Raw genomic sequence first — 14,849 nt, forward strand, 5'->3', positions numbered from 1 at the left:
GGGTGCCCGTCAGCCCATGGGCGCAGAGGCCACATGAAGATGCAACAAGACAATCAGGGCACCAAAGGGGCTGAGACCCTCAGAGCCCAGCATGGGGTGAGCATGCACCTAGGGAAGCCCTTGGCATATTGCTTGGGTGCCATCGTGGCTTACTGGTCTCCAAGCACTGCCCTTGGCGAGGCACCATCCAGAATTGCCCAGACGTCTATAAGGGCCAAGTCAGACCCAACACCACACAGACACCTTGGGTTTTTGCTCGGGTTTTTTGTTTGGCTGCAATCCTTTCTGCTGCCATTCCGGTTTGTCTCGCTAGTCATACACGTAAGTCACATTCCTGGCCAGGGCGCTAAGAAAGAAACCCTCGTAACCGCAAACTGGACTCCTCCAGCCACATTCACACCAGGAAACAAAGCCATCTCCAGCCCACAAATGTACTCTACCTGGACAGAGCATCCCAAGCACGCTATGTGGCCCGACCTGGGGCATGCCCCGCAACAGAAGCAGCGTACTCGAGCCAGCACAGGCCACAGGGTGTTAAGTGATGGATGTGTCCAAGACCCAGAGTGCATTTAGCCAACTAAGTGCCACTCAAGGGCACTTAGGCAGACAAGGTTCCTTGGGTGAATTTGATATCTTTTATTAGACCAACCCAAATGGTTGGAGAATAGTTATTAAGCAAGCTTTCGAGTTCAAAAACCCTTTGTCAGGCACTTGCACACGTGACGCTGAGACGATGTATACGTGCCGAAGGACCAGTCTGAGGCCTGAGCCATCCAACTTGCATGGTCAGTCCCAGCTAAACCATGTGGATTAAACCATGACCGCTTGGTGCAAACTGCAGTTCAGGCCAACAGCTGATTAGGAAACAATTTCTAGTCAACCCAAGTGTGATCCGTGGAAGCTGGAGAGCTTGCAAACCGACGGACGCCCCTAACCTTCCTCAGCGTGAGTTATGAGTTATTTGCACTCAGCTACAGATCTGGGTTTAACGTCCCAGAGGGCGTCCGTCTGAGCACCCTCATCTGAGCAGATCTCCACGAGTCTGTCTTCATCCAACTCTGAACCCAAATGGAAAGAGCACGGCGAGGACTGGACCCACCACCCATCGCACCCATTAAAACCTGAGCTGTGTTTCCAGCCCAGTTGTTTGACAAGAGGAAATGAAGCTCAGGGACCATTGCAGTCGCGGCAGGGGCTCGGTGCTCAGCCATGCCCCGTTACACCAGCACAGGGTCTACGCCAGGCTGTCCGGCCCCTGCAAGCGGCATTTCTCCTCTGAGCTACCGGGACCGCCGTCACTTCAACCCTGGAGCAGCAGACAGGAGCAAGGGCTGACGTTTAAAATGCCCCGGGCTTTCCAAGGATGCTCGAGCACGCCGAGGGCTTTCCAAAGACCCGCGGCTGAATTTCCTGGAGCCACGCACTGCCAGGATGGCTGGTGTTACCCACCCCGTGCCAAATCTTGATTATAAAGTGGAGGGTGAAGGGAAAGCAATAGCACAGGTGCCTGTTGAGCCCAGCAGGTTTGATACTGAACATGTTGGGTTTTCCATTTGAGCGACGGCAAGGAACTCGATGGCGTTTGCCGAGGGTAAGGCCATGTTGATGAGAGGACGCGTCCCTTTGGGAACCTCCTCCTGGCCGGAGAGACCAGGACATGCCCCAGCAAGGCCGGGTGATCGCCACGCCCCATGCCCGGGATCGGGAGCTGCAAGGACCGGCCTTTCATCGCCTGCTTGCTCCCCTCTCTGCTTGCACAGCGGTCCCGATGTGGCGATGGACGGGGGCCCGTGTGACAGCAGCGAGCGCTGGCGAGAGGCTTCCTGGGCTGCAGAGCATTATTTTCCATGGTAACCAGCCTATCAACAAGCCCAAGAACAGCAACTTGTTTGGAAAACAAGACAGCGCTCAGCCTCCGTGCTGCCTCTTCTGGCTCGGTGAGTGGCACACGTGTTCATCACGGGTGACACCGGGGTCCCCCCCGCCCCCACGAGGCATCACGTGGTGTGAGGATTAATGATCTCATTACTCCCCAACAACTAATTCATTTAAAGGACTAACACGGAGAGCACATCAATCCAGCTACCGGGGTGAAGGTGAGCTGCCAAGCCAGATATACATATATATTACATACAAAGAGCCACGCTCAACCCACACGAAGGTGGCCAAGTCAAGAGAGGGAAGCGTCGGGATGACGGCTGCCTGGGAGCCCGGCCGCACCGTCCTCTCCCCTCGTGACGCCACGTGTCCTTGACCCCGTACCGTTTTTGCAGAAGACCCTGAGTGCCGAGGAAGGGGATGACCTGGGGCTGGGCCCTTGCGCTTGCTGCAGTTCAATTAAAATCATCCCGGCCAGCTGTGTTTTTCCCCAGTTCGAGGTGCGGGGGGTTTGCCTCGCACGAGAGCGGGAGCAGGGGAAGGCGACCGGAGCTGGGCTTTCAGCGCTAAGGGCTCTCGTGCCAAGTGCCCTGAAAGAAAGAAAAAAGAAAACCGGGCCCCAAACCTCTCCGGAGAGGTCAGGAACATCTCAGATGTGTTTTATTTCACTCCGTGCCTCAGTTTCTCAGGTGTAAAACTCCCGGTTCCCATGGTGGTGCTGGAATCTCTCAGGGAAAAAAAGTCATCTGAATTTAACATGTGCACTGCACCGCCTCTTTCTTTCCCCCAACTTTGTTGGCTGACCCATTTTTGTTGGCATTTTCCAACAGGAAGGGGAAAAACACAACAAAAAACCCCCCAACCCCAGCACATAAAAACTTTGGCCCAGATGCTCAAAGCCGGGTGACGTTAAAAGCAACTGAAACCAGATTTCATTGTGCAAAGTGCTAGGCGGCTTTCACTACAGGTGGTGCCACCCGCTCGGCCCCAAGCGCCCTTTGCGGTTTCTTTACGGCGTACGAAGCGGTTTCATAAAGTTGCACATGCTCGGAAAATGCTCCTGCTTTTGTTTAACCACGTCTCAATTAGCACTGTCAGGCCCCTTTCCCCTCGTTCGCTCCCTGAAAGGCAATAAATGGTTTGTGAGGACTCGCACGGAGTACAGAGCATCCCCCCACCCCGAGGCCTGCAAATGCGACGGCTTGCGCTGCCCCCAGGTGCCCCTGCCCCAAACACAACCCAGGTCCTTTTGGAAAGAGCTTGAAGCCAGAACCTCCCATTCGTGCTTTTTCCAGTGTGCAAATCCCCTCCCACAGCCACCTGCTCCCTGCCACCTTTAGCACCAGATGGGTGTTAGGGAATCATCATCATCCTCCTCCTCCTCCTCCTCCACAAGCATCTCCCCAGGTAGGAGCTCAGAGCTGGCAGTAGCACTCCGAGGCATTAGGGTCAACATCAAATCATGCTCTTCTTTATGACCAGCAAGCACAAAACCCAGGGTTTGTTTTTCTTGCTTTTAGGAAACCTCCCCAACACACCAGGCGCTGTGTACTCGCTGCCCGTAAAGCCCAAAGCAGCACATGCTGTGCGGTGTTATAGCTGTGCCTGTGGATACCACTTTTCCCTGTGTTTTCAAGTGCTCAGAAGACAACAGGTAATAAATCTGGATGTTTTACACTTTTTCATTTCCTCTTACCTCACGTTTAATGAGATTTCTCCCCTAACAAAGGTACTATTGAAGCTGAATCTTAAACAAGGCCAGTCAGGGGTTGAAATATCTAACGAGAGGGGAAATACAAAAGCTTTTTTATTTGCAAGGGGAGGGTGGAGAGGGAAGGGGAACAGTTTCAATTCAGCTCCGGAACATGCTCTTACTTTATCCGAGGCAGCGAGTTCCCCTGGGAAACCCACTCCATAGTCAATATTACAGGAGATAAACCCACTCTGTGGTCATTATTACGGCAGGAAAAGTTTGCTTTTCTTCCAAGCACCCAAGAGGCACCGGCAGAAGATAGGTGGAGGAAGCCCAGGCTTTGAGCTCAAGTGCCAAAGCTGTTCCAAACTCCGCCAACTTTGAATAAGTTTGCGCTGGTGCCAGGGCATCGGCATAATGACCCCGGGAAGTAACCACAAGAGCGTAACCCCCATGGGAGACGAAGTTCATCCTGGAAATGCAGCTGTGCCGCTCCTCCACTTGCTTGTGCCAACCTGCCGCTTGGTGTGCCCAGCGCAGAAGATGGGCTGCCCTTGGGGAAGGAGACGCACAGGTTTCCCCCAAACTGAGCCACCCTTCAAAAGAAAAGAGGCTTAAAATGACAGGAGGAAAACTCCCGAATGCAGCCTGGTCCCAGAAAACTTGCCAAATGCTGCATTGGCTTCTCACACGCCACCAGGATTTCCCTAGCGGAAAGGCACCCCGCTCCAACAGGCAGCACGTCCCCACACACGGCCTCTCCACGTCGCATCGAGGATCTTCATTGCTTTGCATGCCTAAAAGACGTGCACCCATCGAGAGCAGAGTCTGCCCTCCAGGTGCCCGGGCTCGGAGATGGAGGCATTGGTTCGACACGGGGATCAGCTGCGGCTCTGCACATCCCCAGAGGTGGGAAGGCTGGATCTCTGTCTGACCTTCCTGCCCTGGGCTCTTTCACCTTTAATTGAATTTGAAGAGAGAAATACCACAACTGAAGGAGAGCAATAAGCTATGGATGGAAGGGAATCGAGCCCCTCACCTCTCACCATGGACAGGGCAGGCGGTGCTCCTTGGTGCAGCTCTTGGCCAGGCGGCATCACGTTAAAGTTTTCCAGGGATCTCTGGGGCCGCGTGTGCACTTACCCTCTCTCTCCCCCTTCCCCTTTCACCCCTTTGCTATTTAATGAACGTCTCAATTTTGTTTTTTCAAATGTCTCATATTCCAAGAGAATTAGGGTTCTCGCAACCCACTTCTGTCCCTTCGCAGACCCCCGCCCCCACCAGACCCCGGTTCCAGGGAGATAATTGCAGCACCGTGACTTCGAGAACCCTCCGCTTGCAGCAAGCATGCCATAAATTCCTCAGCAAAGCAGAATCAAAAGCTGAAGAACCAGATTTAAGGAGGGTGGGGTGGGGGGAGCTTCTCGAGTGGTTCCCCCTCCCCTGCTAAAGACCAAGGGGAATAAAAGATCTCTGTTACCATAACCCCCAATTGGCAAATATGCCTAAACAGAACAATAAAGGGGAAGAGGGTATGCATCGTCTGCATTTAATCACCATGGAGGAGTAGTAAAGCTTTTGGAGAGCAAGGCTCATTTCTAAATCAGTCGGCTTCCAATGCATTGTAAGCTCCATGTCCAACATCTGTTAGTCCTACGATGCTCTGTTCCCAACGCAGTGGATCTGGAAAAACGCTGCAGCGTTTTAGTAACTCCAGGCAGTTGGCAGTTTCACTTTAAATTGCAGTGTTAATCAGAAACACATTGTCCATATTGTCAACACTTCGTTTAACCACTTCTATAAATTCAGTATTAGTGTTAAAAAGATTCTGATTTGATGGATGAAATGGTCGTCATCCTGCCAGCCAAACCCAATAAAAGAAAGCTAATAATTCTTGGAAATAAGGCAGAAGATACTCGACACATGCACAAACGGGTGAGATTTCCCTCATTTGCATCCGGTTTTGCAGGAATAGACAATGAAATTAGGAATCCAATACTGAAAAGGAAAACCATTCCCAGCGGACTGGCTCCGTGGGAGCTCACGTTCCTCCCCGGGGTGGGCGGGAGTAGGTATAAGGGAAACCGGCACCCTAATGCTTGGTGCATGGTAAAGGGCTGAACGCCATGGAAGGACAATGGAAGAGCTTTCACCTTGCAGATGGAAAGGGGCAACTCCACCAGACCCTTTCCATCTTTCTCCTTCTTCTCTGTGGGGTTAGCATAAAAGCCCACAACCTACAGTGCCCCTTGGCATTGCCTTTGGAGCCATGCCCTGCCTGTGCCCCTGAGCCGTGCTGGCGAGGCTCAGATACAATTACCCTGGCTGGCTCGGGCAGGCTTGCCAAGCTTGCATTTTTATTTTTTTTGAAAGCTGCCGTTAAGTTTGCTTTTCTTCCAAACACCCCAGAGGCCCCGAGTGAGCGGCTCTGGCTTATCACCCCGTGCAGAGCGTGCCCTGCATGAAAGGAAGGCTTTGACAAAGCCGTCACTACATACTAATGAAGCCTGCCTCGAATGCACCTTCCCTGGGTTTGTGTTATTTCTTCGCGGGGCGGGGCGGGGCGGGGCGGGGCGGGACCGGGAGGGGGTGCCCCTGTCCCATTACAGACTCTCCCAGCCATTGGCGAAAGCGGAGCACCCACCCTCTCCCCCAAGACCGAGGGAGGAGCCCCCAAGCTCGGCTGCCAGACCCACAGGGCGTATCCAAGCTCTCTTGCTGTTTTTGCTTCTTTCTTGTGCCTTCCTAGCAAGCCCACGTTCGGCGTGGCCGGCTAGCTCCGTGACCCGCAGCCAGCCAGGGAAGTAGCCATCCCTAGGTAGCTGGAGCAAGGCTGCTCAGCACATCTGCATTCCCTCATCCCGCCTGTAAACAGGGAAGGGAAAACACAAACACCCTTGACAAATGACAAGAGCTTAAAATACATTTTTATAGTTTCTGTTGGCAGCCCACACATGTGAGTCAAAGTAACCCATCCAGCTAATTAACGGCTTTGGAAATGAAAGCAACCGAAACCCCACCAACCGTCAGCACGAAGGTTCAGCCTCCCACAGAAGAGGCACGGCCAGAGTACACCGTGTCAGTCATCGGCTCTTTAGATGGTCCCTACTGACTGTAACGCATGCACCGTTGTGAAGAGCCATTGAAGTGGAAGCCAATTTATCCGGCGTTTTGGACATCAGCTATACGAGGGCATATGTTAGGAGTTGCTCGTGTTTCTTGCAACTCCCAAACCAAGGCAGCTAGCAAACTAACAAGCTGTGTCACGGAGACTTTTGGGACCCCCTTGCTCATTGCAGAGTCTTCTGATCCTCCCGATTTCCATGCTTGGGGGAGACTTGACATAGAAACACAACCACCCACATACGATGGGCAAGGCAAGAGAAAGGAAGAAATAAGCCCGAGAGTTGCACCAACACCCAATGCCTGCAAGACCTTAAACCAGAGAGATGGTTTTCGGATGTGTGGTTCATGACCACCAGCAGCACAGGGTGGGCAAGGAAAGGAAGCTAAATGCTGCTGCTCTCCTTTTTGGATAAAATGTGAGGAACCACAGAGTGTCCTGCTGTAGGCCCTGTGAGATGACCCCGCCACCAGCGTTGTTGGGGGCCTGGGCAAGACAGTCATTTGGGGCCCCTTAGAGGCTTAATTTTGATGACCTATAAGCAAGTTGGACATGTGTTGCAAAATTTTGGGGGCCCCTAAAGCGTGGATCCCCGGGCAGTCTCCCAGTTTGCCCCCCCAAGGTTGCCACTGCCGCCACCCAGGCTTGGAGCCCTTAGGAAGCAGACTTATTTGGATATCCTTATGGAGTCTCAGACCTGTTTCCTTAAGCAGGAAAGCATGAAGAGAGGACCATCTAAACCAGAATGGACAGGCATTGCAACAATGAAGGACAAACACGAGGGGCTGGGGCAATCATTATGGTGGCCATCCCCAAATGCGTCTTGTTGGGCCGCTGCGCTAGAAGCCAGCGAGTAAGTACCCTCTTGCCTCTGCCCTGGAGTAGCTCTCCCCTTCCCCGTTCTTTCCAGGGTTCATGCAGAAAACTGCCACAAAAAGCTGCAAGGAGCTGAATTTCCCCCACCACCGCCGGCCCTTGTTAACGCAGCCTTCTGAAAAGCCTTCTCTCGAATGCAAGCTGGGCCCCAGATTCCAACGCTAATTGCATGAAACGAGAGGCTTTCAACACTTCTCATCCTATGAAAATAGTTTCCATTTTGATTCCTGATCTCCTTGACAAAGTATTTGAAAAGCTGTTGTTTTAACTGCAACGCGAGCATAAAAAAAAATAGCTCCGCTCACTGAACTTGGAAGCCATGAAATAATAACCCAACAACGCAAGCCTTCTTGGAAAACTCTTCTGAGAATAACGCTGCCCTTGGGCATGTCTAGAGCCTTGTTTATTAAAACAATATAATTTAAGAATTAAAGCATTTATAAAGCAAGACTTATTGCATAAGAATATTATGCCCCCTTCATTGGTACAAAGGCTCCTGTTACTAAATTAATGTGACCTGTTTTAAGGTGTTTTTCTTTTTTAAAAGTCTCGTTTGGATTTAGGTAGCTGTTTTTGAGAAAAAAAATATGGAAAGGGGGAATTAAAAACCTTTCCACAAACACTCAGCCCAGCCAAACTTTTCACGGGTTCTGCTTAAGCTGAAGAATGCAAAAGGAGAGATCAAAATTAGAACAAATAAATGGCATTTCCAGAAAAATCTCTATTTGTCTTGGAATCGAGTGCCTGACCTAGCATGGAGATGTCAGGGGAGAGGGGTCTGCTCCCTGCCTGACGGGACTTCGGAACAAGCTGGGAAAGCTAAAAACAAATTAAGGTCCTGATGCCATGAATATGCACCTGGCTAATTTACTTGTGTGAGTACAGCTATGGACTTCAGTGGGACGATGCACACGTTTCAAGTGAAGTATGTGAGCAAGCAATTGCAAGATCGTGGCCTAAATGTTCCAGTTCCCCTAGCTGGATGGTTTCAGACTCCTTGTCCTCATCCAGCCTCCGTCCCAACCCATGCCAGCAACAGAGGTAAAGAGCAGCAACTCCAGGCTGCCGACAGAGCAGCAAACGAGGTCGAGAGCGAGCTTATCTCAGCGGACTGCACCGGTGACAGAGCAAACCCCAGATGTCTGGACTCTCCAGGGTCTTCAATGCTCAGAACAAGGAAGACAGGTCGCAGAAACGCGGTGCATTTGCTCTGTTCCCCGAGGTGGGGGTTGTAGCCGCATTGGTCTCAGGACATCGGCAGACAAGATTCTCTGGGTAAATCTGCTATCTTTTATTATACCAACTAAATTAGTGGGGAAAATTCTTCTCTGCAAGCGTTTGGGTGTAAAACACCTTTTTTATACCTGAAAACTTGCAAAGAAGAAATTTCCCAACTATTTTAGGAGGTCTGATGAAAGATATCAGATTTACCCAAGGAGGCTTGTCTTGCTGCCTCTCCCCTCCCATCGCTGCTCCCCGGGTCCACAGGCCAGGCGTGCTGGGTGAAGGTCCCAGAGGTACTCGTGCTGTTGCCTGGGCTGAATTGTTAATTATTTCACTCAGATCCAATGCAGAGGATGTTTTGCTTGTTTTTCTTTCTCTCTCTCTCTCTTTTTTTGGTTGTTGTTAAGGAACTTAAGATAAATCAGCAGAGAAGACTCTTGCTCTCGACAGCCCCTGCAATGAGTCAGCTGGGCTGACAACAGGGTCTCGTGGATGGATGGGAGTCTCTCCACTCTAATCCGAGGCTGAACAGCACCAAACAAAGCCTTCTTCCTGTAAAAACGGGCATTGCCCCATCTTGCCTTGTTCCACCCAGCCAGCCCTGAGGGTCTCGTTAGCCCTTCCTTTGCAAAGAGCAAGTGGAAGCTAGGGTTTCACTTAGCATGGTTTTGGGGTGTCCCCCCCACCAGCAATCATAAATTGTTCTTAAGTGGTTTCTTCAGGGTGCAGATTTCTGTAACATTATAAGCCTGCATCACTCTGCAGCTTTCAGGGCCATTAAAATTCCTCCCATCTAAATGGGAGCAAAACCTAGAATTTCACTCAATGAAGGAAGTTTTCCATTGTAAGCAAAACCTCTCCAAGAACAGATGCCTCCTCCAGAAACCTTTTGGCAAAGAGCTTGTTTTGCAATGAAACTTGTATTTTTTCCTCAGAAACACAGAACTTAGGGACAGAAAAGTCACTTTTGCAGTATGTCCCCCCACTTTCCCCAGTAAGAGCCACATGCAGGGCTGACAACTTACTAGGTGAGAGACTTCTCCCAAGCCCAGCATTATTGCTTTTGGTGTCAGGCAGATAGTAGACTCAGAGACAATGAAGGTTGAAGGGAGCTCAGGGGGTCACATCCAGTCCAACCCCCTGCTCCAAGCAGGACCAGCCCCAACTACATCATCCCAGCCAAGGCTTTCCTGAGCCAGAGCTTACATATCTCCATGGATGGAGAGTCCACCACCTCTCTGGGGAGCCTGTCCCCGTGCTTCACTGCCCTCCTCGTGAGAAAGTCTTTCCTAACGTCCAACCTAGTATCTATATCTACTGTGGTTAGTCTACAAGGATGCAGATCTACCCTGCCTCCTACTTGATTTCAGACTAAAATGGCTACCTGCATCTCTGTGGGCTCATCTACACGTGCCTTAATGCACTTTAGTTAATGCGCATTAAATCTAATGTCTCCATTGTGAGGTACTAGTAAAATTAATATTAGCTTAACTAAAGAGCATGGTTTTTAGTGACGCTTTAGTGCAAACATCAGCCTATTTTAATGCACATTAGGGAACGCACACTTTTTTTTAGTGATGCTTTAATGCACATTTAAATAAGCTAATACGCATTAAAATGCATGTGTAGACATGCCCTGTGGTATCAGGTGACAGGGTATTTCTCTCTCAAGGGTGCTCCCAAGGCCTCGCTCAATTGGGATGTGGATGTCCACGCAGGGGAGCCCCAAACTCGGCTCAAGGCTGGGCCAGCCATGTTGCATCCTTCCTCCTCCTCCTCCTTCCATCCCCTGCACTCTGCTGCACGAATGCACCACGGAGAGCCCTAAATTCACAGCCTGGCCACAGCCAGCTTGTATATATTGTTAGTGCAATAGCTCCAGCTATAAAACAGGAACAAAGACAGGGACACAGGGCCACTATTTATTATAATCAAGTGCAACAGAGTCTTACAACTGCCAGTGCATCCTGAAGCTATAGCCCAGCGCCGCCTGCTCCCTCCGTGGAGGACCAGGGTTATATAGCTTGGGGAGAAAAGGACTGGTTAAAAGGACTCTAAATCCATTGGTGGCCAAGACTGATTTAACAGCGCACAGCCTGGTGATGGAAGACTTGGTTAGTTCCCGTCTCCTCATTTTCATTTGCTCTATTTAGGAGCTTGTTTCAGTGGCCACGTCCCGTGGGAGTCCTCCAGCGCACTCCTCCCACCGTTGCAGTGTCGGGCACGCAGCACCCCGAGCGGTGCCGGGGACAGGGCCGTCAGCCCACAGCCGGTCCACCTTGCAAAGTCACTGGGTTATTTTGTTTCCCCCCCATAGCAAGAGGCTTAACTGTCTTCCCACGTCAGCTTCCACCAGGGTTACCTGAAGCTGCAGGGAAATGCAGGGGACTGGTAGAACAACAGACTGTGCTTTAATTTCCCTCAACAAACCTTACTTGCCCTTTGCAAATGTAGTAGTTAATCTGCCAATAAATGTCTCAGACATACCATATGAATAATAAAGTCTGTAGTTAGGCATTCCTTTTATCGCCGAAGGAATATTGCTCGTTTCTGCCTCACATTAACCGCTTCAGGTCTGGAACGGCTCGCCGCAGGCTGCTACTTTCTGGCGACCAGGTTGCTGCTCTGGTTTCACTGGGAAAGCTGTCAAAGGCTACCCAGTACTCTGCACGGCAGCTGGGCTCAGCCCATGCAGCAGGCGGATGGTAGCCCAATGATCGGTAAGGCAAGGCCCATTTTTCTGAGCTTGCTTTGCCGCTTTTGGGTGTGCCCATACATACAGCATAGGCAAGAGTCAAGGTCATGGGCCTTTCACTCCTCTTTGGGGTCATCCTGGCCTTTTTGTTGGTCACGGCACTTGCACGGATGTTGCAATGCAGCTTCCCACCCCCTCACCCATCCCCCGGCTCCTTCAAGGCTTGCGCCAGCTCTGTAAGCTGCATCAGGAGCTTCCTCCCCTTTTGATTCATTTATTTCTTGGATTCACTTTAACTCAGAAGTTTTGCTTTAAGGAGAGAGCAGGGCGTAGCGACTGCAACTGGGAATCTACAGCTGCGCTCCCAGCTCTGAGTCACCACATAATGACAGGCAAAGTCAGGTTGCCCCTACGCCTCGGCGCTGAGATCCGCTTTTGGGAAGCTCTCAGGCACCGCTCGGTGAGAAGTAAATGCAAGTGTCATTATGATTTCACTCCCCGTTCTTCTCCGAGTGAGGACGCTGAACGCAGAAAATGGTTTCTGCAAAAAAAAAAAATCTCCCAATTAGCCGGCTTTGAAGTTCAGAGATTTGCACCGAGCATTATGAACTACACCGACGTACGCGGCGCTGGATACACAACATGAGAACGATAATTGAGGCAGTTATTTACAGGGCTCCAGATATTAAGGAAAGAGCCCCGTCCGATTATTTCTGGGAGATTAAACCCTCAAGTTTATATAGATAAGCATCTCATTTATGCTAATAACACCGACCAGCCCACTGGTGTGGCTGCGCTGCTGGGTGAAGAACATAATGATCTTCTGGAAACGAGAAAACGAAGCAGCCTTCAGTCCTGTGTCCTCCACTGCTTCTTGAAAAAAACCTACTTACCGACTTTCGATTTAACCATCACAATCTTGTTGCTGCCTCGCTATTTCTGTCTCTATTGCTAGGGGGGATTTTCAACAACAGATCAGCAAAGGACAAAAGCACATAAAGCATTACTCAAATAGTTTATTTTTTAGCCGTGCAAACCCTTGCTCTGTCACCCATCCTGACAAAATAAATAACAAGACCTGGATTTTCTTTGCCATGCGCTCCATCCCGACCTGGGAAGATCCATCAGCCTGTTTAAGGGGGTGATTCGGAAAAGGGGATCGCTATCCGTATGCAAAATATTTAATTTCATGAGCAAAATCCCTCTCACCCAGCTGTTTAAGGAACACACTTTTGGGGTTCACAAACATCTTGAAGTAGAGGTTGATGCAGACACCGGAAACAAATCTCTGTGGAGTTTGAGCCCACTGTGAGAATTTTGTTTTAGAAAAAAAAGCTCAGCCTTTTCCAGTTTCCTAAAACCTCAGCAGGTGCGTCTGCACGTGCACAGTGACTGCGCAGTGATTTAGGTTACCGCGCAGCAACCAAAAACTACTGCAGCGTAACGGCACGCAGCTACACGTGCACGCCCTTACCGCACAATAGCTATGGCAACTTATGCTGACTTGGGCGTAAATTTGTTACCCGCATCACGCAGGGAGCAAATTTGCACCTGATTAGTTACTGTGCAGTAAGGCACGTGTAGATGCTTTACTGCGCAGTGACACTGTGTGTGTACTAACTACCTTTAGTCCCAAGTCAGTCCACACACAGCGTTACTGTGCGGTAATGCCTGCACGTGCAGATGCCAGCCTAAAACCCACGTGCTGCTCAGTAAGTTACTGCACAGTAAATGCACATGTAAACACGCCCATCCGGACTCAGGGGTGTTTGGTAGTAATTAGAAATAATGCAAGTTTTACCATGCTTTGCAAGGTAAGGGAAAGTCATGGCTGCTGTAACTTAAGCACCCAGGTTCAGGGATTTTTTTCTTTCCTCCATATGCCTTTATTTGTCTAAAATAGAAAATGTCTCTTTCCTCAGGGTGTGACTCAGGCACAAGAAACCCACACAACCTTTTCAAGGTTTGTAAGGGGTGTTGAAGTTCGCATGTCCCTCTGCTGCTGAAGTCATAAAGCATTTGGGTGGAGAGCGTCTCTGTGTCCCTAGTGCCACGTGCCGCTGTTTTGTGTGTCACCGGTTCAAGAAAGCGTTTCTTCTCGGGACAGCGCTAAAGCACGCATTTTATTCTAAGCTTGGGCATATGGGACTTTGCTAATCAGGGTCCCAGAAGAGCAAGCATCTCCCTGCATTCAGTGAAAAACAATTCTTGTATAAAAATAACCACATCCCTTCACCCACATTGTTGCCTCCGCTCGAGTTACGTGACCTGGCGCTCTTCTTTCATGCGACTCACTGACTTATCAAAGGAGCTGGGAGGAAAATGTCCAAAAAGAGAGGATGGAAGGAAAAGAAAAAAAATAAAAAATAGAAAGCCAACCCCCATGCTTCATGCTGTTTATGAAACCGTGAGCCTTTCCCAAGAAATTTCCAGCTGTTCATCTCAAGCAAGCTCACAGAACAAACAGCGCGGCAGGTACGGGCAAAAATGACACAGTCAGAGATGGATTAACTCATCCATAGCAATGCTTCTGACTCCAAACTTCGCTGGTGCTTGGCCAAGCCCGGGCTGTTCCATGAGTCTGAGATGGTGGAAATTTTGTTCCTTCCAGCTTGGGTTTTTCAGTTCAAACTCTTGGCTCCATTTCTGTTTTGCCTTCAGATCGAGTTCCTTCTTCTCCCCGTGGTGCGAGGCCTTGGCACGGGGATCCCGGGTCTTCTGCATTGGCAGCAGCTTGCAGAGAAAATGCAAACTCCAAGGGTTACATGAAGAACTATATGGTCCTGTCATCATCGCAGCTCGGGGGTGGAGGTGAAGGGTGGGGGCAGCAGGCACCAGGACCAAGTTCAGAATTAACTACTGATTGGTTTCAGAGAGGACAACTGCTTGACTTTGCTAATCAAGTACATTGCTTTTCTTTTCTTTTAAAAACAGAAGCTGGGACAAAAGCTTTGTGTGTCGCTGTCCTTTGGAAATGGATACGGATTCCTTGAAAAGCAAGAACGAGAGAAGGAACTGGAGATAAGAAATTAAGGACCGGATCCGGCCTGTCTTATACGGCCGTGCATGGAGTCGCAGGGTACAAGGTGCTCCCTTTCCTCTGGTCGGTGCTTGGGACCAGCCCAGGGTGTGCCCCGTGCCCTGGAGCAGCCATGCCCAGGCATGGGGCTGGGACAAAGTTTGCATAACCCAGGTTCATTAATTAAAAGCTCTTGCTTTCCATACACGTGAGCCAAAACTACAGGTATTGACAGAGAAAGGTGAAAGAGAGAGTTCGCTCAAAATTAAAGAGCAACCATTGCCAGCCAAAAGGCCACTTCAGAAATTGCAATTTTTGGGAAAGCACAGAATTTGCTTCA

At 50.2% G+C, this 14,849-nt stretch overlaps 1 pseudogene; it reads left to right on the top strand.

Moving 5' to 3' along the window:
• The first annotated feature begins 733 nt into the window (after window positions 1–733).
• Window positions 734–11,161, top strand: LOC112549725 (annotated as a pseudogene).
• Window positions 11,162–14,849: the final 3,688 nt, after the last annotated feature.

The sequence above is a fragment of the Alligator sinensis genome, unplaced genomic scaffold (genome assembly GCF_000455745.1).
Source record: "Alligator sinensis unplaced genomic scaffold, ASM45574v1 scaffold628_2, whole genome shotgun sequence".
NCBI classification, from domain to species: domain Eukaryota; kingdom Metazoa; phylum Chordata; order Crocodylia; family Alligatoridae; genus Alligator; species Alligator sinensis.